Source organism: Oncorhynchus mykiss, chromosome 21, assembly GCF_013265735.2.
Source record: "Oncorhynchus mykiss isolate Arlee chromosome 21, USDA_OmykA_1.1, whole genome shotgun sequence".
In the NCBI taxonomy this organism is placed as follows: Eukaryota; Metazoa; Chordata; class Actinopteri; order Salmoniformes; family Salmonidae; genus Oncorhynchus; species Oncorhynchus mykiss.
In genome coordinates, this window is record NC_048585.1 from 31,751,371 (window position 1) to 31,777,186 (window position 25,816).

At 41.5% G+C, this 25,816-nt stretch overlaps 1 protein-coding gene across 2 annotated transcripts in view; it reads left to right on the plus strand.

Annotated features, from left to right (window-relative positions):
- The window catches only part of LOC110500247 (ras-related and estrogen-regulated growth inhibitor), a 54,349-nt gene that overhangs the window by 5,598 nt on the left and 22,935 nt on the right, over positions 1-25,816 (plus strand). The gene's annotated exons all lie outside the window — the stretch shown is intronic.

The following is a 25,816-nucleotide window of genomic DNA, read 5'->3' on the forward strand; positions in this document are numbered from 1 at the left end:
AATAGTAATATCGATCCGATGTATCTCCTAAACACTGGGGTGAAAACAAACAAGATTAACCAACTTAAATCCCAATATGAGAGGTCCACCAAAGTCCATGTCGATTCCCTGACAGCCCAACAACATGCAATGGAGTATTCACTGAGGATAGCCTGGGTTTTGGGAAAACACGAAAAAAACATTTTCTGATGCTAAGATGGTAAAATAATAATGTGTGAAGTTGCTGACACCTTGCTTGAAGGTAACAAAATAATTAGCTTAGGGAAAGATCAGATCCCACTGTCAGATTCCATAGCAATGAGAACTGAAATATTAGCTGGAGATTTGACTTCACAACTTGATGAGGCTATTCAGAATGCACCATGCATTTCATTGGCTGTGGATGAATCAACAGATAACATTGATAATGCCCAGCTTCTGGTGTTTGTCAGATTGTATAATGAAGCAAAGAAGGAATTCTGTGGAGCTGTTGGGCTTAACAAATCTAGAAGCACCCGCGCGGGGAGAGGATACCCATGAGACCTTCAAAGGGATGCTGACAAAAAGGGGGATAGATCTGAAGTCCGTGGTCTCCATCACAACAGATGGCGCTCCAGCCTTGATAGGAAAAGAGAGGGGTGGCTGGTTGCACGTTTTGAAAGAGGACCACCCTAAACCTGACGACATACCATTGCATCACCCATCAATCTGTCCTGTGTGCCAGTCTGGGAAAAGAGTATTCTAAGGTCATGACAACAATGATGAACTTTTTGAGAGCAACATCATCCCTATAACACCGCCTGCTACGAGGCTTTCTGACAGAGACCAATGCCATTTTTATTACTTACTATTGCACAATATCATATTGCTCAGCAAAGGCAGGGTTTTGGAATGCTTTTGGGCCATTCGGGAGGAAATGCAAGCTTTCTTATTAGAGCAAAAGAGTGAGAAGGCAACTCAATTGTCTGAGGTTTTGGAAGATGAGAAGACAGTGACGGGGACTGCTGACCAGTTGCATTTTTGACAGACATTACATCACACCTTAACAATGTTACGCTGCAGGGACGGGACAACAGTGTGTGATATCACAGCTCTCCGGGCTTTCCAGAGGAAATTTGAGCTTTTCCAGAATGATCTCCAGGGAGAACTTGTCCACTTCCTCAATCTTCTGGTGCAAATGCAGGGAGACTAAGATGTTCCCAACCATGTTGATTTCATCCAGAAGCTAATGGATAACTTCAAGGCTTGCTTTGATGACTTCACTGTTGGAAGAGAGCTACTGCTGCTCATCCAGAACCCCAAAATGGAGTTGATTGAGCTGCAAGAAAATGTGGCTTTGAAGGAGCAGGCTTGTGATTGGGACCCTGTCACTTTCTGGGGAAAGACGGTGCCTGAAGTTGATGTCCTTGTTCTCAAAAAACTGGTACTACACATCCTGACCATGTTTGGCTCCACACACAGCTGTAAATCAGTCTTCTCCACAATGACCTTTCTTAGAAAAACAAATACCTCACCAGTGAACACCTGTACCAGTGTCTCAGAGTTGTTCTCACATAATTTGTGCCAAAGTTCAAAGCACTGGCAGGAGACAGTACAATTTCTCTCATTGATACAAGGGCAAGGCCCAGAGTGGCTTATACATGAATATTGCCCAAAGTGACTTTCTGAGCATTCAGATTATTTTTGTTCAACTCTCCTTTGTTCTCCAGAAAACATGCCATCACTAACAGAGTCTGCTGCCTACATACAGACTTGAAATCATTGGCCACTCTAACAAATGAATAACTAGTCACTTTATTAATGCCACTTTAATAATGATGTTTTCATATCTTGCATTACTCATCCCATATGTATATACTGTATTTTATACCATCTTGCCTATGCGCTCGGTCATTGCTCATCCGTATATTTATATGTACATATTCTTATTCCATAGAGAAGTACAAGCATTTCACTACACTTGAATTTCTCTTTTAATGAGTCGGACGAGAGGGATTTACTCCAGACACCCGAACAGGCCCTCTTCCCCGTCATTCGCAGGAGAAAAAGACGGAAGAGGTATCTCGGGAAGAGATTAGAGTGTCTTGTGAGGATCTGCCGACGAGTGGCTAATCTGCCTTTGTACATTGGCCAATAGTACAGATGGCAATCGCTGGTTAATAAATTGGACGAACTAAAAGCACGTGTATATCCTACCAACAGGACTTTAACTGTAATCTTATGTTTCACTAAGTCGTAGCTGAAGGGCGACATAAATAACATACAGCTGGCGGGTTATACACTCCATCGGCAGGATAGAACAGTAGCCTCTAGTAAGACCAGGGGTGGCGGTCTATGTATATTTGTAAACAGCTGGTGCACGATATCTAAGGAAGTCAAGGTTTTGCTCGCCTGAGGTATCTCATGATAAGCTGTAGACTACACTATTTACTTAGAGTTTTTATCTGTATTTTTCATAGCTGTCTACATACCAACACAGACCGATACTGGCACTAATACTGCACTCAATAAACTGTATAAGGCCATAAGCAAACAGGAAAATGCTCATCCAGAGGCAGCGCTCCTAGTAGCCAGGGACTTTAATGCAGGGATACTTAAATCTGTTTTACCTCATTTCTACCAGCATGTTAAATGTGCAACCAGAGGAGGCAAAAAATAATTCTAGACCACATTTACTCCACACACAGAGACGTCTACGAAGCCAGCCCTCCATTTGGCAAATCTGACCATAATTCTATCCTCCTGATTCCTGCTTACAAGCAAAAATTAAAACAGGAAGCACCAGTGACTAGATAAATAAAAAAGTGGTCAGATGAAGCAGATGCTAAGCTACAGGACTGTTTTGCTAGCACAGACTGGAATATGTTCCTGGATTACTCCGATGGCATTGAGGAATACACCACATCAGTCACTGGATTTATCAATAAGTGAATCAATGACGTCGTCCCCACAGTGACTGTACTTGCATACCCCAACCAGAAGCCATGGATTACAGGCAACATCCGCACTGAGCTAAGGGGTAGAGCTGCCACTTTCAAGGAGCGGGACTCCGACTCTTTTCTCTGTATACATCAATGATGTTGCTCTTGCTGCTGGTGACTCTCCAATCCACCTCTACGCAGACGACACCATTCTGTATACTTCTGGCCCTTCTTTGGACACTGTGTTAACTAACCTCCAGACGAGCTTCAATGCCATACAACTCTCCTTCCGTGGCCTCCAACTGCTCTTAAATGCAAGTAAAACTAAATGCATGCTCTTCAACCGCTCGCTGCCCACACGCCCAGCATCACTACTCAGGACGGTTCTGACTTCGGCGATGTAATTTACAAAATAGCCTCCAACACTCTACTCAACAAATTGGATGCAGTCTCTCACAGTGCCATCCGTTTTGTCACCAAAGCCCCATATACTACCCACCATTGCGACCTGTATGCTCTCGTTGGCTGGCCCTCGCTTCATATTCGTTGCCAAACCCACTGGCTCCAGGTCATCTAAGCCTTTGCTAAGTAAAGCACCGCCTTATCTCAGCTCACTGGTCACCATAGCAGCACCCACCCGTAGCACGCGCTCCAGCACGTATATTTCACTGGTCACCCCCAAAGCCAATTCCTCCTTCGGCCACCTTTCCTTCCAGTTCTCTGCTGCCAATGACTGGAACGAACTGCAAAAATCACTGAAGCTGGAGACTCCTATCTCCCTCACTAGCTTTAAGCACCAGCTGTGAGAGCAGCTCATAATCACTGCACCTGTACATAGCCCATCTATAATTAGCCCGTTCAACTACCTTATCCCCATACTGTTATCTATTTTATCTATTTTGCTCATTTGCACCCTAGTATCTCTACTTGTACACTCATCTTCTGCACATCTATCACTCCAGTGTGTAATTGCTATGTTGTAATTATTTTGCCACTATGGCCTATTTATTGCCTTGCCTTGGCCAGGTCGCAGTTGTAAATGAGAACTTGTCCTCAACTAGCCTGCCCGGTTAAAAAAAATGTAATATTAAATAACCCGGAAGCTTATAAGAAATCCCGCTATGCCCTCCGACGAACCATCAAACAGGCAAAGCGTCAATACAGGACTAAGATAGAATTGTACTACACCAGCTCTGACACTCGTCTGATGTGGCAGGGCTTGCAAACTATTACAGATTACAAAGGGAAGCACAGCCGAGAGCTGCCCAGTGACACGAGCCTACCAGACGAGCTAAATTACTTCTATGCTCGCTTCGAGGCAAGTAACACTGAAACATGCATGAGAGCATCAGCTGAAGACTGTGTGATCATGCAGTCATTGGGGCCATATGCCCAGTACATCACTGGGGCCAAGCTACCTGCCATCCAGGACCTCTATACCAGGCGGTGTCAAAGGAAGGCCCTAAAAATTGTCAGACTCCAGCCACCCTAGTCATAGACTGTCTAGGTCCAAGAGGCTTCTAAACAGCTTCTACCCCCAAGCCATAAAATTCCTGAACATCAAATCAAATGGCTACCTAGACTATATGCATCCCCCCCCCCTTTTTTACGCTGCTGCTACTCTCTTATCTATGCATAAGTCACTTTAATAACTCTACCCATGTATATATTACCTTGACTAACCTGTGCCCCTGCACATTGACTCTGTACCGGTACCACCTGTATATAGCCTCGCTATTGTTATTTTACTGCTGCTCTTTAATTATTCGTTTATTTTATTTTCTTAATGCATTGTTAAGGGCTTGTAAGTAAGAATTTCACTTCTGATCATGTTGTATGACTTTCACAGAAACAAATATTCAAAACCACATGACTTTCAACACATTACTCCTAATGAATGAGAGAGAAGTGCTACTCTCCAGCACAGACTGTACTGATAAAAGTCTGAGGAAAAGGAGTGAGGAGACGTTTAGGCTAGCAGCTTTGGGATGTATCAGGCGCCAGTTTGTGAAACAATTTCCCTTGACTCCATCTACACTTGAAAGAAAATGGAGGTACGATCAAGTGTAATGTATTACATAAATAAAGCGAATTGGATGGAAAATGGTGAAAAATGCACAAAATTGTTCTTGAATCAAACCAAAGATTAATTTTAAAAAAAATCACAAGTCCTATCACAGTTTACTTACTTACTAATGATGACTCATTTTTAAAATCATTTGAGCAACAAAAAAAATCAATTTTATTTGGAATGTTAAGCCAAAAATTCAACTGGCCTATTCATATAATGAATATAAGTTTGGGGGCTAAAATGATGAAATATTAAAGCTTTAAAGCTCTCACTAAAAGCTTCACTCAGACATGAGATATTCAAACCCAAAATGGTTCTCAGGTAGATTATTAAGAAAGGCTCTTCCTTTGTTCAAAAATGGCCTTTTTATACAGATTACAACTTCTCATTTCCCGACTAATTGAAAATAAAATGTTGTTTAAAGTATTGCCCTTTTCTTAAACAGGCTGGTTACAATTTCAGTTTTATCCTCCAGAAAAGATAGAACAAAAATGTTGACAGCTGCGCCATGCAGGTTACAAAATAAATGAAGAGATTTTTGATGTACCAATTCCATGGCATATGGTTTATGAACTGGTACAAAACCACACTTGACTCGACACTTAGTTTTTCAATTTAAAGTATTATATATATATAATTATTGCCACCAACAGAATGCTATATATATGAGGCATACAACAATCTCAGCTCTGCAGATTTTGCTGCGAAGAGACAGCATCAATAGGTTATTTATTCTGGTATTGCCCCTATAGTATGTAGCTTGTTTCTGGTCACAGGTTCAGGAATGGTAAATAAATCACAGTGTGCACTTAAAATGAACCTTACAAATAGCAGTGATGGGCAATTTGGAAAACCATAGTCAGTCAATAAATAATATAATAATCTTAAGGTTTATCTTTAGCTCACAATCTGTGGATACTATACGATTTAGAAAGGAACAAAATTATATAAAACATCACAGCACAATTGTAAAATATATGGCACATGGAAACCAAATGAGGGTGGTCTATGGTGGTAGGTGGGATGGTCTGAGAGTGGCTGAGGGTTGGGATTAAATAGCTTATGTTGGTAAAGTATTATTGTTATGCGACTGCTTTATATAAAAGTACCATGTATGTAAAATGTACAGTTAAGTCGGAAGTTTACATACACTTATGTTGGAGTCATTATTAAAACTCCTTTTTCAACTACTCCACAAATTTCTTGTTAACAAACTATACTTTTGGCAAGTCGGTTAAGGCACCTACTATGTGCATGAAACAAGTAATTTATCTAACAATTGTTTACAGACAGATTTCAATTATAATTCACTATCACAAGTCCAGTGGGTCAGAAGTTTACATACAAAGTTGACTGTGCCTTTTAAACAGCTTGGAAAAATCTAGAAAATTATGTCATGACTTTAGAAGCTTCTGACAGGCTAATTGACATTGAATCAATTGGAGGTGTACCTGTGGATATATTTCAAGGCCTACCTTCAAACTCAGTGCCTCTTTGCTTGACATCATGGGAAAATCAAAAGAAATCAGCCAAGACTTCAGAAAAATAATTGTAGACCTCCACATGTCTGGTTCATCCTTGGGAGCAATTTCCAAATGCCTGAAGGTACCACGTTCATCTGTACAAACAATAGTACGCAAGTATAAACACCATGAGACCACGCAGCCGTCATACATCTCAGGAAGGTGATGCGTTCTGTCTCCTAGAGATTAACTACATTGGTGTGAAAAGTTCAAATCAATCCCAGAACAACAGCAAAGGACCTTGTGAAGATGCTGGAGGAAACCGGTACAAAAGTATCTATATCCACTGCAAAACGAGTCCTACATTGACAAAACCTGAAAGTCCGCTCAGTAGGGGATAAGCCACTGCTCCAAAACCACCATAAAAAAGCCAGACTATGGTTTGCAACTGCACATGGGGACAAAGATCGTACTTTTTTTTGTCCTCTGGTCTGATGAAACAAAAATAGAACTGTTTGGCAATAATTAACATTGTTATGTTTGGAGGAGAAAGGGGGAGGCTTGCAAGCCGAAGAACACCATCCCAACCATGAAGCACAGGGGAGGCAGCATCATGTTGTGGGAGTTCTTTGCTGCAGGAGGGACTGGTGCACTTCACAAAATAGATGGCATCACGAGGGAGGAGAATTATGTGGATGTATTGAAGCAACATCTCAAGACATCAGTCAGGAAGTTAAAGCTTGGTCGCAACTGGGTCTTCCAAATGGACAATGACCCCAAGCATACTTCCAAAGTTGTGGCAAAATGGCTTAAGGACAACAAAGTCAAGGTATTGGAGTGGCCATCACAAAGCTCTGACCTCCAATCCTATAGGAAATTTGTGGACAGAACTGAAAAAGCGTGTGCGAGCAAGGAGGCCTATAAACCTGACTCGTTTACACCAGCTCTGTCAGGAGGAATGGGCCAAAATTCACCCAACTTATTGTGGGAAGCTTGTGGAAGGCTACCTGAAACATTTGACCCAAGTTAAACAATTTAAAGGCAATGCTACCAAATACTAATTGAGTGTATGTACACTTCTGACCCACTGGGAATGTGATGAAAGAAATAAAAGCTGAAATAAATCATTCTCTCTACTATTATTCTGACATTTCACATTCTTAAAATAAAGTGGTGATCCTAACTGACCTAGAACAGGGAATATTTACTAGGATTAAATGTCAGGAATTGTGAAAAACTGAGTTTAAATGTATTTGGCTACGGTATATGTTAACTTCTGACTTACACGATATGTATATGTAGCAAAAAAAGCTACAATAAAAAGATATGTCCTTCAAATAGAGTTAATAATAAAAAGTAAAATAACTTGAAAGAAGAGGTCCAAAGTATTGGTATGGTTCCCAAAGGTTCAGCCTTTGCAAATCTGAGACTGACGTCTTTGACCAAAGAGAGCGAATGGCAGCTGAAAATTGGTGACAGCCGCCTCCAACGTCAATTACAAGAGAAAGTTACCACTGAGTGAAATGAGTATGACGAAACATTAGCACTTGGCTAAAGCTAAGTGCTTTTTCTAATTTTCTGAACAATTCTGCTGAATCCCATGTCAATTATGCCCAGCTATAAACCCAATTTAGAAAGTAGAGGAAGATATACTGTGCATGTTGTGTTTTTCAACCATATAGGCTTACTTACATTCAGCAAGACCGGGGTTATCAGTGGATGAGGAGAGAGTTTGAGTCAGAGAGAAGGTGGGTGTGATTGCTTTCTGAGAATTTATCGGTAGCCTGGTTAACCGGACAGAACCACTGTAGTGTTTCCCGGAAGCTAAGACCCGGAGATTCATTGCAAATTGACACTTGCATTAAGGATTTTAGGGTTTGAGTAGAAACTGCAGTAGCCCATTACTCTTCTGACAACCCACACTGACCCACACACATGCATGCACGGACGCACTTGTAGGCTCTGCCATAATTTATGTGCTCTCTGTCACTTGGAGCTGCATGGCAAATGGTGCAGGAACACAAGGAAAACACAAAAGGACAATGCCCAAAGACAAGTAAGCCATTCCCCCTCTGAGTGGCCAAAATGTGTCTCTCCTTTACAGTAGCCAGAGGATTGACTATTGAATGTGTGATGATACCAGACATGGATACTATAGTATTATTCTATCTGAATCTTGTCCCCTAAAGAGGACTCTGAAGCTATCTAAATGTATGTATGATCTCTGTGGTTACTTGCATCTGTACATGGTGAACTTTAAATGACTCTATGCAAAGGGATTTTATTGTCCTCTCAGAAATGATTTACATTGGTCTTATCCTTCATACAAGCCTTTAAATGCTGTGACTGAGCCTGGTAGTCAGGTTAATGTAAACTTGGTATCGTTTCATTGGTGGTTGTTTTAAAAAAAAATATATATTTTTATAATTTAACCTTTTATTTAACTAGGCAAGTCGGTTAGGAACAAATTCTTATTTACAATGACGGCCCACACCGGCCAAACCCGGACGACGCCCGGCCAATTGTTTGCCGCCCTATGGGACTCCCAATCACGGCCGGTTGCGACACAGCCCGTTGTGATACAGCCTGGATTCTAACCTGTAGTGTCTACTGACGCCTCTAGCACTGAGATGCAGTGCCTTAGACCGCTGCGCCACTTCAGATGTTATAAATTGAATGAAATGCATTTTGTCCTCTCCTATCCTTGTATCCATTCCATGGAGGAAGGTTGTATGATCAATTCTCATTTCCTAGGCATCTCTTTGTTCATGCTTTGTCTTGTAAGTTAACCTTAGGCTCTATATGCCTAGAATGCTTTTTGTTAATGTCAGCATTGCCTTGTAACTTATGTTGTATGCCTTGCATGCGAATCCATTCATTTTACAAAGTAATTCAATACACTTGTATTTAGAATTCAATTGAAGTATTTCTTGATTGCCTAGTACTGTAACTTAACTATAGTCTCTTCCATATTGCAAAATAATATTTATGAAGTCAGAAACATTTTAATAGGTTTATTGCTTAGTCTTACTATGAGTCGCATGTGCGGTACACTACACACTCGCACACTTGAAAGGGGATTATTATTTTTGTGGTCTCTTCAATAAGTTGTTCCTAACATAGAATCTCGATGGGGTGGCATAACATCAGGTTACTCAGACCTCTTTTCAGTACATCTTCTGCCTGTGTCTCCAATCGATTTTCAGACAGTCAGCATCACCTCCCTTTCCTTCTTGGTCTCCTGGAGACCGGATGATATTAATGGGCTCTATTTCTGTAAGGGAACGGGAGTGTGACTGCATACAAACGTTACACATGCACAATCACTGGGTTGTTGGCCAGCAGAAAACATTTACCATCGTAATCAGAAGATTGGTTGGTTCAGGGAAAGGGATGTTTCTTGGCTTGAGGAGGATGGTGTGTGTACATGTTTGTGTGACTTGGTTGGTTAAAAAAAAATCTTACACACAGACACCCGGGTTTAATAAAGATGCAGAGTGTTGTCTAACCCTGATTGGTTTGTTCAGGGAATGGCAAGGGACATTTCTTGGCTTGAGAACAATGTGTTTGTGAGACTTGGTTTTGATTGGTTGGAGAGATGTCTTGATCTCCTTAGACACACATAGACCCAGGTCTAATAAAGCAACAGAGTATATTGACCGACTGTGTGGATAGTCTGTTCCAGCACTTCTCAGGCTTTGGTTTATTGACTCACTGGAGAGATGCTGGAGTCTGGAGATGCTATTTGTCAAACACACACACACACACACTGGCATGCACACAAACTGACACACACACACACACACACTCGTGAGATGTCAGCGTGGCTCCGGCAGTGTGGTGTTTTTATTTGGGAGTCCAAATAAAGTGGAAACAAGGTTTATTGAGTGCGAAATGTGGCCCCATAAATGGGCCAGTCTGCTAGATCCCTGAACATCCTGCCTCTCTCCCTCCGCTCCCTCCATCCCTGCCTGACGGAGAAGAAAAGATAACAATAATAAAGTCTCCTGCCCGCTGCTCTCCTCTTCTCCTCTCAGCCTAGAAACACTGCTGTTTATGGTTTCCAACCCAACGCCTGAAGAAGACCATGAATCAGCTTAATGTAAGTGTCTTGTTAAAGAGATATGTAAACAGTATTTCACGCCGAAAGGGCACGGATGAGGAGTTGGGCCTTTGGAAAACAAAGAAACTGGCAGGTATTGCTGCCCCGAAGATGAACATCCGCTACATTTCAGGTGGTTATATTATAGACCACACAGTCAGTGTGTGTTATTTTGTTGTAGTCTTATTTTTTTTAGGACATTCTGGGAAAAGGACCCCCCCCCCCCCCCCACAGGTCTTTGTTTTTATGACATGCCCTTCTAATACAAGTGCATGCACACGCATTAAAACCCAACGTTCTTTGGAGGATACACCAGATAGAATGGCCACATGGTCTACAGCCAGTTACTCTGATGGAAACATGCTAGCGCTGCTCAGTTAACTGAGAACAAGCAAATTGCTGTCATCAGGGAAGGCAAAAACCACCAAACAGAAGAAGACTCACTCTTCAAAATGATTATTACACAAGTAGCTTCCCGAGACAGCATTTTATTTATTTTTTTATTTTACCCATTTTTCTCCCCAATTTTGTGGTATCCAATTGTTATAGTAGCTACTATCTTGTCTCATCGCTACAACTCCCGTACGGGCTCGGGAGAGACGAAGGTTGAAAGTCATGCGTCCTCCGATACACAACCCAACCAAGCCGCACTGCTTCTTAACACAGCACGCATCCAACCCGGAAGCCAGCCGCACCAATGCGCCGGAGGAAACACCGTGCACCTGGCCACCTTGGTTAGCGCACACCGCGCCCAGCCCGCCACAGGAGTCGCTGGTGCGCGATGAGACAAGGACACCCCTACCGACCAAGCCCTCCCTAACCCGGGTGACGCTAGGCCAATTGTGCGTCGCCCCACGGACCTCCCGGTCGCGGCCGGTTACGACAGAGCCTGGGCGCGAACCCAGGAACTCTGATGGCACAGCTGGCGCTGCAGTACAGCGCCCTTAACCACTGCGCCACCCGGGAGGCCAGAGACGGCATTTTTTTTCTCAACTTCTTTCATAACAACCAACGCCAATTAACAGATAGCAGAAGCTCTAATCCGGATTAAATTTGAGGCAGCTAATATGTGCATATTAGTGTTTCTCAATGCCTGTATTTAACTATTAAAGGACACTGATAACCTCATCGATTGACAGTCATTTGTGAATTCAGTTAGTGTAGAATTGTTTCTGAACAGGATAAAAGAGAATGGCGATGCACTGATCCATCTCAAGTCATTTGCGATGTACTACTTGAAGGTTAAATCCTAACTTCTGCTTCAGTCATGCATCGATGTCAAATGGGGCATCTAAGTGAAAATTTCACTTCAGTGAAAGTTACGATTCACCTCCATTGCTAGTGCTGTTACGGTGACCATCTTACCGCCACACTGGCCACATGACCGTTTCGTCACGGTAACTAGGCTTCTCCAAGCTCTGATGCTGCTGCTCCCATGAGCTCACGTTGCACAACATTTCTATAGGCTATGTAATTGTGTGAGAAAATAGTTTTGATGTGCTCTATTAAAAAAGAGGCTAAGCCTGCTATATTTATTTCTCAACTTTCCTAATATTAAGCAAATTTCATATGACATGTATTTTCTCCTGCCCCTGTTCTGAAACAGGTGCATGATAATGGTCCATTCTAAATCAAAACTCATGGACCTGGACCACAGATGACCAATATAGGCATGATAAGGTTTAATACTGTTCCACAGTTCTTTTCTAGTCTCTGCCTCTTATAGAAATGGTCTGAGCAGATGTGTGAGCCATTGCGGTCAAAACTGGGTGTCTGTGAGAAAGTGCCTCAAGGCTAAAAGAGATACATAGACACAGACTCCGGCAGGGAAGTAAATAGATAAGAGACAAGTCAGACATACCACTAAGTCACTCGTGAATGGAAAATTACTGCTGAGCCTGAGACTATTGTTTTTTCCTGCAAGTTTGTATAACTGTATATGCATGGGCTTGGTCTCATGAGTAGAAGGTGTTGACGTAGGCAGTTACATCACTAGGGGTTGACTGCAAGTATATTAAAGCAATTTTGACCTGTTTTATTTTGCAGAACTTACTCTGAAACATACGTGCTGTGTTTCCATTGTCAACTTCTCTCTGCAATTGCATTAATAAAGGTTGAATTGATTTATTTAAAGAAGATATTGTCTGTCTGACTGTTTTCACCAATAAGCCAATGATTAACAAGGAACCAAACCCTTACAGTATCACAACTAAGGTGGCCAAATAACTTCTTAAAATGAAGCACATTAATCTGCTTTACAACCAGTGTAGAGCCTTACTGGAATACATAGGCGGCGTGTGAGTTTCAAGTTTGGGGAAGATCATTTTCACCATAAAAATGCACCTTTTTATAATAAAGGATTACATGCATAGTCGCATTGGCGGTCACTTTTGAGAATGGTGTTTTCCCGCTTAATTGATTGCATTTTGGAACATTTGCACTTTAGCCTACTGTCGTGTGTGCATTACTGCGCTTATAGTGTGAAGAAATTGCCTAATAGTTTCTCAAAATTTTAAGCTAAGCTTTTGGCACTGTTGCATCAGCCTCATTGCTTTGGGAGAAAAAAATTGGATACGAGTGGTTGTATTAATTTGGGGTCTATTGCAACCCACAACTGTCCCAGAGGATGTTTTGGAATATTTATTTCTCGCACAGGACAAGTTGACCAATGGAATAGGTTAACTATTGTACTATGGGGGATAGTAGATTGACATGGGCCAGTACTTTTGCTGTTCGTTAGGCCTAATCATCTTGTTGGCTGACAAAGTAAATGTGGACAGTCCTTTTAACATCTTCAATACATGCCTCGGAATTCGATAAGGACGCGCGCAGTTGTCTGTCTTCACTTGTAGCCTACTTCAGAGCTGAGATGCCTGTGAGAAGGACCCGATCATGTGAGGGGCATGGGATAATAAGATTTGAGATATATCTTAGAAAGCCATGTGATTGAGAGGTGCTTCGGAGCACGGCGATTGACAGCCGGGATAAGTGAATAATAATTGTTTTTATTCAGCCCAAGGGCACAACGGCCACTTTGGCTGAAAAGGGCATGGTTTTTTTTAGGGGGCATTACGGCCACACAAGGGGGATGCTGCCAGGATATACATATTCTTGGTTCTATTTGAAAGGAAACACTTTGATGTTTGTGGAAATGTGAAAGGAATGTAGGAGAATATAACACAAAGGGGAAAAAAACTTTTGTTTTTTTTTAAATGCAAGAGAAAGGCCATAATGTATTATTCCAGCCCAGGTGCAATTTAGATTTTGGCCACTAGGCAGCAGTGTATGCGCAAAGTTTTAGACTGATCCAATGAACCATTGCATTTGTTCCATATTTTGTATCAAGACTGCCCAAATGTGCCTAATTTGTTGATTAATAACTTTTCATGTTCAAAATTGTGCACTCTCTTCAAACAATGGCATGATATTCTTTCACTGTAATAACTACTGTAAATTGGACAGTACATTTAGATTAACAAGAATTTAAGCTTTCTGTCAAAATCAGATATGTCAATGTCCTGGGAAATGTGCTTGTTACTTACAACCTCATGCTAATCACGTTAGCTCAACCGTCCCGTAGGAAGGGACACCGATCCCAAAGAAGTTTTAACTGCTCAACACAATAGCTGTATGTGTGCGCTCCCTCGGAAAGCATTTGGAGAAAATATCCTTTATATTTTATTCAGATTAGTTCAATTAAATTATTCATACTATAAAATAATGCCTCTGAATTCTAAGCAAATCTTGTCTGCTAAGTGAACTATCCCACATCCATATGGCGTAGCCAGATCAGGACAACTCAGAGTATGCTATTCTGTTCTTCTAAAATAGACTACATTTTCTTTATATCATGTTTCTTTAAACCTGTCTAAACTAAATAATGGATTTGTGATGGTGTAGGCTATATTAAATGGATTTATTAAAATGTAGATGTTCCGATGGTCTGCATCAGTGGCTTGTAGCCTATGAGTGGAAGCCAGGAGATGCTAAATGTGTTGATATTAATTAACGGTCAATTACCATTAGACCGGCAGTTGTTTGCTTGACGATCACTGGCGGACAAAATGTAATGACCGCCACAGCCCTACCCATAGCTCTTTGGTATGCACTGAATAGCCCTGTGAAAGAACCTTCAAGAAAGTGTAGACCGGTTGGCATGCTGTTGGAATACCCTCATTATATTGATGGCACAGTGGTCCTGTGGGCATAAGATGTGATTCATCATGGCCATTATTCCACTGCACAAGTGCACTAATTAACAATCGTTGCTGGCATTTTCATTCCTGAGATAAGATCCTTGGAGAGGCATACAAGTGTCTCTCAAAAAGACGTGGTTAGAATGTTTCGGGCAAACTTCTAAAACCAAGAGGCGAGCCAGGTTCATGCAAGGTTTTCAGTGATATGTACCCAGTACGTGTTGGCACGGCTACAGAAAACAGTTGAATTCTGATCCATGTAATGTGTTTATGCGACTTATGCATACAGCATGTTATCTAGGCATTTAGATTTCGAGACTAAAAGAGATCAGAGGGTGGTTATGGGAAATGTGTGAATTTACCCATGGAACGCACTGGGAATTGGCACGCTGGTCTGTTTATTAAATTGCGTGTTTTCCAGAACCCTGACAAATCAAGCAAATGAAGTGCATTATTTATGTATATTTATATCTTTGTCTCACTATCGCTTCATCATTTGATCATGTTGTCTTTATCTCACTTGGAAAATACCCTAAACCCTACACAGATCATACACCGAGTGTACTAAGTAATGTAAGTCAATTCTAATCTCAACGAGTGTTTTTTTTGCTAAAGGACTGAGATTTACAGTAGTCCTACAAATGTGACACATTGATTGACTATACCGGTAACTTGAGTTCAGACAGATAAGCTTTTAGAATGTTAAAAACATTTCATAGAAGGTGCTGGTATTCTGACCCACTCACACCACTCCTGTTCTGTTGATCTACAACCAGAGTGATTTGAAGCGTAGACACAACAGGGAGTAAATATTCTACAGTAGTCTGTTTTCCAGACAAGGGCTTAATATTCAGGTTATATGCTGTAAGGCTAGACACACAGTGCATTTGGAAAGTATTCAGACCCCTTGACTTTTTCCACATTTTGTCACATTTAACCCTTATTCTAAAAATTCCTTATACCCCATAATGACATAGCAAAAACAGGTTTTTAGACATTTGTGCAAATAGAAAATATTGAATTATGACATTTACATAAGTATTCAGACTCTTTACTCAGTACTTTGTTGAAGCACCTTTGGCAGCGATTACAGCCTTGTCTTCTTGGGTATGATGCTACAAGCTTGGCACACCTGTATTTAGGGAGTTTCTCCCATTCTTCTCTGCGGATCCTCTCAAGCTCTGTCAGGTTGGATGGGGAGCGTTGCTGCTATTTACAGGTCTCTCCAGAGATGTTCGATCGGTTCAAGTCCGGGCTCTGCCTGAGCCACATAAGGACATTCAGAGACTTGTCCCAAAGCCACTCCTGTGTTGTCTTGGCTGTGTGCTTAGGGTCGTTGTCCTGTTGGAAGGTGAACTTTCGCCCCAGTCTAAGGTCCTGACTGCTCTGGAGCAGGTTTTCATTAAGGATCTCTTTGTAGTTTGCTCCGTTCATTGTTCCCTCGATACTGACTAGTCTACCAGTCCCTGCCGCTGAAAAACATCCCCACAGCATGATGCCGCCACCACCATGCTTCACTGTAGGAATGGTGCCAGGTTTCCTCCATACATGCCACTTGTCATTCAGGTCAAAGAGTTCAATCTTGGCTTCATCAGACCAGAGAATCTTGTTTCTCATGGTCTGAGAGTCCTTTAGGTGCCCAAGCGGGCTGTCATGTGCCTTTTACTGAGGAGTGGCTTCCATCTGGTCACTACCAGAGATGGTTGTCCTACTGGAATGTTCTCCCATCTCCACAAAGGAACTTTGGAGCTCTGTCAGAGTGACCATCGGGTTCTTGGTCACCTCCCTGACCAAGGCTCTTCCACTCCGATTGCTCAGTTTGGCTGGGCAGCCAGCTCTAGGTGTAGAGTCTTGGTGGTTCCAAACATCTTCCATTTAAGAATTATGGAGGTCACTGTGTTCTTGAGGACCTTCAATGCTGCAGAAATGTTTTGTACCTTTTCCCAGATCTGTGCCTCGACACATTCCTGTCAAGGAGCTCTACGGACAATTATTTCGACATCATGGTTTTTGCTCTGACATGCACCGTCAACTGTGGGACATTTTATATAGACAGGTGTGTGCCTGTTCAAATCATGTTCAATCAAATTAATTTACCTCAGGTGGACTCCAATCAAGTTGTAGAAACGTCTCAAGGATGATCAATGGAAACAGGATGCAGCTGAGCTGAATTTCGAGTCTTATAGCAAAAGGTCTGAATACTTATGTAAATAAAACATTTCAGAAAACCTGTTTTCACTTTGTCATTATGGGGTATTGTGTGTAGATTAAGGGGGAAAAATAATGTAATACTTTTTAGAATAAGGCTGTAACGTAACAAAATGTGGATAAAGTCAAGGGGTCTGAATACTTTCCGAATACACTGTACTTTGCAGGCTAGGGCAAGATATAATTAGCAGGCTATTGGTTTTTATGGCCATCCGTTAATAACGTGAGACATTGCATTGTAATATATACATTTATATAGCTACTTGTTTAGTGTCATAGGTTCCTCAAGGGCTTGCGAATTGCCTGTCTGCTGGCGCAAACTCAAACAAAATGTATGACTAAATCTTAGGAAACAGAATCCTGCTATTCCGTTGGTAAGCAAGTAAAACCAAGACTACTGTATGAATCGACACACTGTCAGTGTTTCTTCTGTCACCTTTTTTCCTCAATAAGTAAAGGGACTGAGCCTGCCAGCTAACATTACCATCAGTCATTTGTCCTGATAAGAGATTGCTTTGGTGACAGCAAATGGGCCAAAGAAAAGGAGAAGTGAAGAAGAGGAGGGATGGGAAATGATTTAGGGTTAGACAGGCGAAATGAGGGTAGGTGGGTGTCGTCAGCCTGTTGGGTGGTGTTTGTTTACAATGCTGGAATGTTAATAAACTGAGAAGGGAAAGCTACTGCAAGTGTGGACAGGTGATACAGGTCTGTCACTGTGTGTGTGTGGTTAGGAAGATCGGATCACAATGTGTCTTTAATTGTCTACACCTGTCCAAGAAATGTGAGCACAATCAGAATGTGGACAAGATCAGGACAAAGGGTTAGTACCAGGTATAAACAAGGCTTACAGTATATGTATGCTTGCCACATATTGGCACACATGTTGCATCGACAATTCCAACAGCATCTCCTCCCCTCTTTCCTTCCTCCCTCTTGCTCTCTGAACGAATTAAATACACCCCAGAGCATCATTTTGTCCTCACAGCACTTACCTCCTATTTGAATTGTCAAAAGACCTTGCTTTTCTTCCGCCTAACTCAGCGTTCACACACACTTCCACTGAACCCACTCATCTAGCTCCTAGTCTTTCTCTCTCTCCCTCTCTCTCTAGAGCAATTGCATCACAGGGAGATAGGTTGATAAATAAAGAAATCATGAAAAAAGAGCCTATCCATTTTTAGACCATGCACTCTAAAATGCTGTCCCAGATTATTTGTCCATACGTACACTTCCATTCAAAAGTTTGGGGTCACTTAGAAATGTCCTTGTTTTTGAAATACATTTTTTTTAAATGTGGTCCATTAAAATGACATCAACTTGATCAGAAATACAGTGTAGACATTGTTAATGTTGTAAACGACTATTGTAGCTGGAAATGGCTTTTCTTTAAAAAAAAAAAGTAATATCTACATAGGCGTACAGAGACCCATTATCAGCAACCATCACTCCTGTGTTTCAATCGCACGTTGTGTTAGCTAGTCCAAGTTTATCATTTTAAAAAGGCTAATTGATCATTCGAAAACCCTTTTGCAATGATGTTAGCACAGCTGAAACTGTCCTGATTTTAAAGAAGCAATACAACTGTCCTCCTTTAGACGAGTTGAGTATCAGGAGCATCAGCATTTGTGGGTTTGATTACAGGCTCAAAATGGCCAGAAACAAAGACATTTCTTATGAAATTCATCCATCTATTCTTGTTCTTAGAAATGAAAGCTATTCCATGTGAGAAATTGGCAAAAAACTAAAGATCTCGTACAACGCTGTGTACTACTCCCTTCACAGAACAGCGCAAACTGTCTTTAACCAGAATAGAAAGAGGAGTGGGAGGCCCCGGTGCACAACTGGACAAGAGGACAAGTACATTAGTGTCTAGTTTGAGAAACCGATGCCTCACAAGTCCTCAGCTGGCAGCTTCATTAAATATTACCCGTAAAACACCGGTCTCAACGTCAACAGTGAAGAGGTGACTCCGGGATGCTGGCCTTTTAGGCAGAGTTGCAAAGAAAAAGCCAAAATCTGCCGTTTCCAGCTAAAATAGTAACAATGTCTACACTGTATTTCTGATCAATTTAATGTTATTTTAATGGACAAAAAATGTTGGCTTTCTTTCAAAAAACAAGGACATTTCTAAGTGACACCAAACTTTTAGACCTACGTACTCTACCGTTTACCTACTCCTCTCCCTTGCCATGCTCGCCCCCAGTTCGTCACGAGTTCTCCATGCCGCTGGTCTCCTTAGTGACGAGTGAGTCATCGTTGGCAATTCTTTCCCTTTTAACAGCCTTCCCTGCTGTGTCTCGGGAGATTAGGACGGCTTTTAAAATGTAATGGTGGATCTATTAAGCATTTTCTTGTTGCTTTCTTTTACTTTTTAAGACACAGCGCTTGTGAGGAAACGCTCCGGTTAATGTATTTGTTTTCCTGTGGCACCCTTTTGACAAATTGAGTGGCTTTGAATGGCTGAGTTCCTAAGTGGATCTGTCCACTCTCTCAATAACACACGCTTGTCATCAGGTGGACACTAAAAAAAAAAGGGTTCCAAAAGGTTTCTTTAGCTGATCCCCATAGGAGAACCCTATTTGGTTCCAGGTAGAACCCTTTTTGATTCCAGGTAGAACTATTTTGTGTTCCATGTAGAACCCTCTGGGGAAAATGGTTCTACATGGAACTTGGAACCAAAAGGATTCTACCTGAAACCAAAAAGGGTTCTTCAAAGGGTTCTCTTATGGGGATAGCAAAAGAACCCTTTTAGGTTCTAGATTACTTTTAGAAAAAAAAAGTGCTGTCATTAGGTAGACTAAAAGATCTGTTCAGCTCTATCGTCTGAATGGAGGTTTTTAGCTGATTTAATATAATACTATATATGTTGCCAGGTGTTGTCCATAGCACAATGCAGAACATAAATATTTTAAGTCCTGTGTAACACAAGACAAAATCACATGTTTATGCAATTATGTATAAACCGTAGTTGGGTTATTTTGGGCTAAACGTCTGGTTACATGTAGGACTAGTTGAGCAATAGAACACCTGCTTTGTGTATATCTAAACTCAACTATTTAAAAAAAATAATAAACAATTCCATTCATAGTCATCCATTCCCTGCGAAGTCATCTAGTTAGTAACCTCCATGTCACAGGTAATATTCAAACTCAGATTAGCTCATGAGTCTCAAATATTTGACACAATGTCAAATCATGTGTACTGGGATCACCTGGGAGAGATGTGAGCCAGGGTGAATACGAGTAGATCCCCATTGTTCATTGGCCAGATTAGAGATCCAATGGAGTATCAGAAACCTTAAGCCCTTCCCAGAGTCCCAACTGACAATATCCCGGGTTTTGGTCCTTTGCACCCTTAGAAAAAGGGGAAATCGTACTCTCCTAAATGTCCTACATTACACTGCCTTAGGGGACAGGAGTGAAAGGCTCTCTTTCTCACCTCACCCCCCCCCCCCCCCATTGTTTGTGTGCTTATAAAGAGCTGGAACACGTACCAAGTTGAGCGACACTGGTCAGACCCTCCTTCGGGGGATGTCCCAGTCATTCAAAGTAAACGTGAGAGGCTTTCCTGTACAGCAACCTGTTTAATACAATCAAAAGCAATATATCTCCATTGACCTTCATAGTCCTTTAGACCCATAAAGGTGTATCAAAAGGATCTGACTGAACAAGTGAGTAATTACACACCCATTTAAGGATATACAGTATATACTACAATTAGGGATGAGGTGTATCAGGTCGAATAGAGTGCATGGTTATTTTTCATGTCCCGTGGCTACATTAACATCATTCTGTGCATTTAGAGCTTCTCTAATTGGTCTACATGCTGTGATCGAACAGGAATGATATAGCCTGAGAGGTTGTGACTGAACTCGAGAGGGTTCGCTTCGAGGTAAACCCATAATCACCAGCTGATGCAGAGATAGCATGGTTTACCTTTGCCTCTTCTATGACCTCATACTGTATATGGAAAAGTACAGAGGTCGTGTGTATCTGTCTGCACTCGTACAGTACATATAAGCCATACTTTCTAGACTGGCCAGGTTCTGATTGCAGCTGATAGAGAGCCAAACCTTCGTCATTGACTATTCTCCCATTGAAGAACAAAACATTTCAAAATGATCTGGCTTTCATTTGAACACTGTTATTGTCCAACATGTTGTAAAACATTCCTCTCCTCTCATCTGTGATCGACTATCAGCTCCGGGTTGCCTTGTCTGTCAGGTCGAGTGTGCTACATTCGATTGGATGATTTTCTGTCCATTCCTCTGATGAAGGTCAGGAAGCATAGGTGTTGGTCTCCCTCTCTGAATTATACCAAGCTTTCCTTGGAAATCCAACTTGGAAAATAGTTTGAGGTGCAGTATGGTGTCCAGTATGGTGTCCAGTATGGTGTCCAGTATGGTGTCCAGTATGGTGTCCATTTATCAGGTAGTTTTTGCTAGCTGTCTAGCTTTGTTCAGTTCAAGGGATGTGAGGGCCAAATTATGGAAGCACGCCCAAAGCTTACCCACACACCATGTTTAGGCAATACGCATACGCAAAATACGTAAAGAACGGCCGCATGTGTCCACCATTTGAATGAATTTGAATGGATGGGAAGGAAGGCATGAATACCCTGGCGACTGATGTTTTGATGCAGTTTTATCAAATTTGGGGATTTGAAGCATACTGAACATCATTAGATAACACAAAAATGTACTTTAAAAATATATAATTTCCTTTTTTATATGGCTTTTCAAAACAGCTTTTTTAAAAATGTGATTATACACACACCCTGACTGCACATCACTGGTGTGTGTAAACAAACAGTTTTGGAGGCAGGCTGCTCACACTGGTATTTAAAGGGAGATATTCATTTTCCCCAGCTGCAGCTTTCAGGGGGAACATTCTGTGATTTAATGATGGTTTTAAATTAAAGGAATGATTTGCTATTCTTAGTGTTGTGACATTGCTCAGAGCTTTGGCGTAACAGAGGTAATTTATTTGTTCTGTTTTTGGAAGATGATTGGTATCAGAGTCCGGGGGAAATTGGCAGAGAAGGCAGTTCTTCTCAGACATACTGTAGCTCAAATTAGTAATGAACAAATGTGTTGTGCTTGCACTTCATAGGATTGGCACTTCTTCTGTAAATGTTAGGCCTACTAATTAAGCATTGTATGACATGAGATATTAATAAAATATCAATCACCTACCCTAATATCTCATCTTTTTGGAGTTTGGATGACTGTTTGGGGCATAGCACATTGTCATTTGTTTGTTTGGACCCCTATTAGTTATAGTGTACAGGCTTTTGTCACGAAACCAGGGACATGATACCCACTAATGAGCAGAGAGGCCCTAGGAAGAAAAGTGTTGACTCATGCAAATTCAGCTCTTCCTAGGGCCACTACAGTTAATTGGCGATAATGATTTACAAAATAATCTGAACAAGGATCTTCTTGCTAAGCCTACAGACTATCATTGGCGCTGCCGACGACGTAGCCTATCATGGAAGTCGTCCATGTCTCCGCCCGATGAGCCTCTTGACTTAAACGAAAATTGATACGCCAAAGGAACTTGTTATCTAGCAACGTTGTAGTCGATGTCCCTACAAATCTTGTTTATCAATGGATCTGGAGCGCCTTGTAAACCCAGGGAACATAAACATGCCCAAGAGAGCATCTGGCGGTGAAAGAGGCTTTTGGGAAAGCTTCCACTGGACGCTGAGACTGACACAGAGCCGTGACCTCGTGTTCACAGGAAGTGACCAGAATATATATATTTTGCAGCAGCAGCAGCATGGGTCGAGTTGGTCCTAACTACTGCAGTCTGATGTTGGAAAGGCTTGCTAACTGAGCTGTCACTATCGCTATGTGCATCTCTGCGTGTTGCCCTTATACCCACAATTACAGTATAATTTGTCGCTCTATTGAATAAAGAAAAAAGCCTTGAGTGCCACTAATGGATCTCCAACTGCTCTTTACAATATAAAGTTCAATCCAGTTCACTATATTCACCTTGTTAAAAAGCCTGCTACATATAACTCAAGCTGCATATAAAGAGGCAGACAGAACAGTGTTAGAAATGGAAGCATAAATATGCAGTGTTTAATGGTAGAGTACAGGTTTGTTATTCAAAGGATAAATTAACTTGAGACCTACTAAGAGGCCGCATATTGAAATATTTCTACAGTATTCTGTACAGTTGAATTCTACATTGCATACCATTTATTTTCCGTAAACCCGATGACATGCTAGCTAGCATCCTGTAGTTGTAAATCATCCTCACAGTTGGCATCAAGTTTGTAAGGTTTTCGAGGATCAAATTGAATGAGCCCAGTCTATATATCTATATATATATATCTATATTTGCCAGAACACACTTAGATCTTAAATACGTCTCGGTTTTTGCTACTATTCTCTGAAGTAAGTAGTTGTAGCTAGAGTACTTTTTTCAGATCGGGTTTGATCAATGGGGTATTCCAACTCTACACCTACTGTCAAAGACAAATGACTGGTGAGATGGCAATGGGAAAACAATATAAACACACACCTCCTCTGTTACTCCTCCTACTAAATATACAGTTATTTGATTTCCACCAGCCCTGGTTCCTGTGTAGGGGAGATCTGTTGGACAACAGAAATCAATCGCCATGGTGATCGCTGTAAGATCTATGGGGCCCGGCCCCATATGCAACCCTAGCCATAATTGATCTCGAAATCCATTTGTCACGTGAGAGGAGGGTGAATGTCATGAGGTGGCCACATGAAGTGCAGGACGCATTGGACCTGTGTTGTAGCCAATAAGTGTTATTTTTTACATTACACACAGTCATGTTCTCAGCTGTGCTAAAGAATATTTTTTTCCCGTGGTTGTGACCTCATACATTTAAAATCAAATTTTATTGGGTACATGCGCCGAATACAACAGGTGTAGACCTCACAGGGAAATGTTTACTTACGAGCCCCTAACCAACAATGCAGTTTAAAAAAATATGCATAAGAATAAGAATGAAAAGTAACAAGGTATTAAAGAGCAGCAGTAAAATAACAATAGTGAGACTGTACCGTTACCCCCTTGTAGTCAATGTGCAAGGGCATCGGTTAGTTGAGGTAATATGTACATCTAGGTAGAGTTAAAGTGACTATGCATCAATGATAAGAGTAGCAGCGGTGTAAAAGAGGAGGAGGGGGGGGGGGCAATGCAAATAGTCTGGGTAGCCATTTGATTAGGTGATCAGGAGTCTTATGGCTTGGGGGTAGAAGCTATTTAGAAGCCTCTTGGACCTAGATGTGGCGCTCCGGTACCGCTTGCTGTGCAGTAGCAGAGAGCAGTCTATGACTAGGGTGGCAGGAGTCTGACAATTGTTCGGGTTTTGTATACATCTCTGTGTGTGGAGTAAAGGTGGTCCAGAGTTTTTTTTTTTTCTCCCTCTGGTTGCACATTTAACATGTTGATAGACATGTGGTAAACAGATTTAAATTTCCCTGCATTAAAGTCCCCGGCTACTAGGAGCGACGCCTCTTGGTGAATGTTTGCTTATGGCGGAATACAGCTCATTCAATGCTGTCTTAGTGCCAGCCTCTGACTGTGGTGGTATGTAAACAGCTACACAAAATACAGATGTAAACTCTCTAGGTAGATAGTGTGGTCTACAGCTCATCATGTGATACTCTACCTCAGGCGAGCAATAGCTCGAGACATCCTTCGATATCGTGCACCTGCTGTTATTTACAAAAATACATAGTCCGTCGCCCCTTGTCTTACCAGACGCCGCTGTTCTATCCTGCCGGTACAGCGTATAACCAGCCAGCTGTATGTTGATAGTGTCATCGTTCAGCCACGACTCCGTGAAGCATAGGATATTACAGTTTTGAATGTCCCATTGGTAGTTTAATCGTCCGAGCAAGTCGTCAATTTTATTCTTCAAAGATTGCACGTTTGCTAGCGGAATGGAAGGAAGTGGGAGTTTATTCGATCGCCTACGAATTCTCAGAAGGCAGCCCGCCCTCTGGCCCCTTTTTCGCTGCCTCCTCTTCACGCAAATCATGGGGATCTGGGTCTGTTCCAGAGAAAGCAGTATATCGTTCGCATCGGGCTCGTCAGACTTCTTAAAAGGGAAAAAAAGGATTCTGCCAGTCCGTGATGAGTAATCGCAGTCCTGATGTCCAGAAGTTATTTTCGGTCATAAGAGACGGTAGCGGAAACATTATGTAAAGTCAAATAAGTTAGAAACAATGCAAATAAAACAAAAAACACAATCTGTTGGCGCCTTCTTCTCCAGCGCCATTGTAGTTAAATTGCTTTAAGAACACATTTTGTGTGTGTTTTATATAGTTGAGTTGAGGAACACGGTTTCTTTTGTGGAGGAATTCATTATAAGAGATTGGTGACCAGCATACAAGTTGCATACATACAAGTTACATGTTTTCAGTCAGTCAATATTTCAATGGAGCAGCAGTGAGATGACAGGATACTGTGTAGAGGAATGCTTTTAAAACTACCCAAACAGTCACTCCAGTTAATGATTTACTTCAGCTTTGATTGGATCTCAGCGCCAGGCCAGTTAATGTAAACCATGAGAAAGCAATGTCCCAAATGGACCTGCAACAAGCATGACAGCTCTGTAGTCATAAAACACCTCCAGAAGAATAATACAATTTCTGAGTGCATGATATTCAGTTTCACTGGCATATAGTACGTTCTATGGATGGTCTAAAACTGCAGTAATTTATGTCTGAGATTATATGAACATGACTGGGTTTTCTAACATTTGTATCCATTCATCATCATCAATAGCTTCTACCAGGTCTTCCTCACATTTTTGTTTTACATGTTTTGTGTCATCAGGAAAAGTCTATCAACCCTTCATACAGTTTGGAAATCAACTTTCGA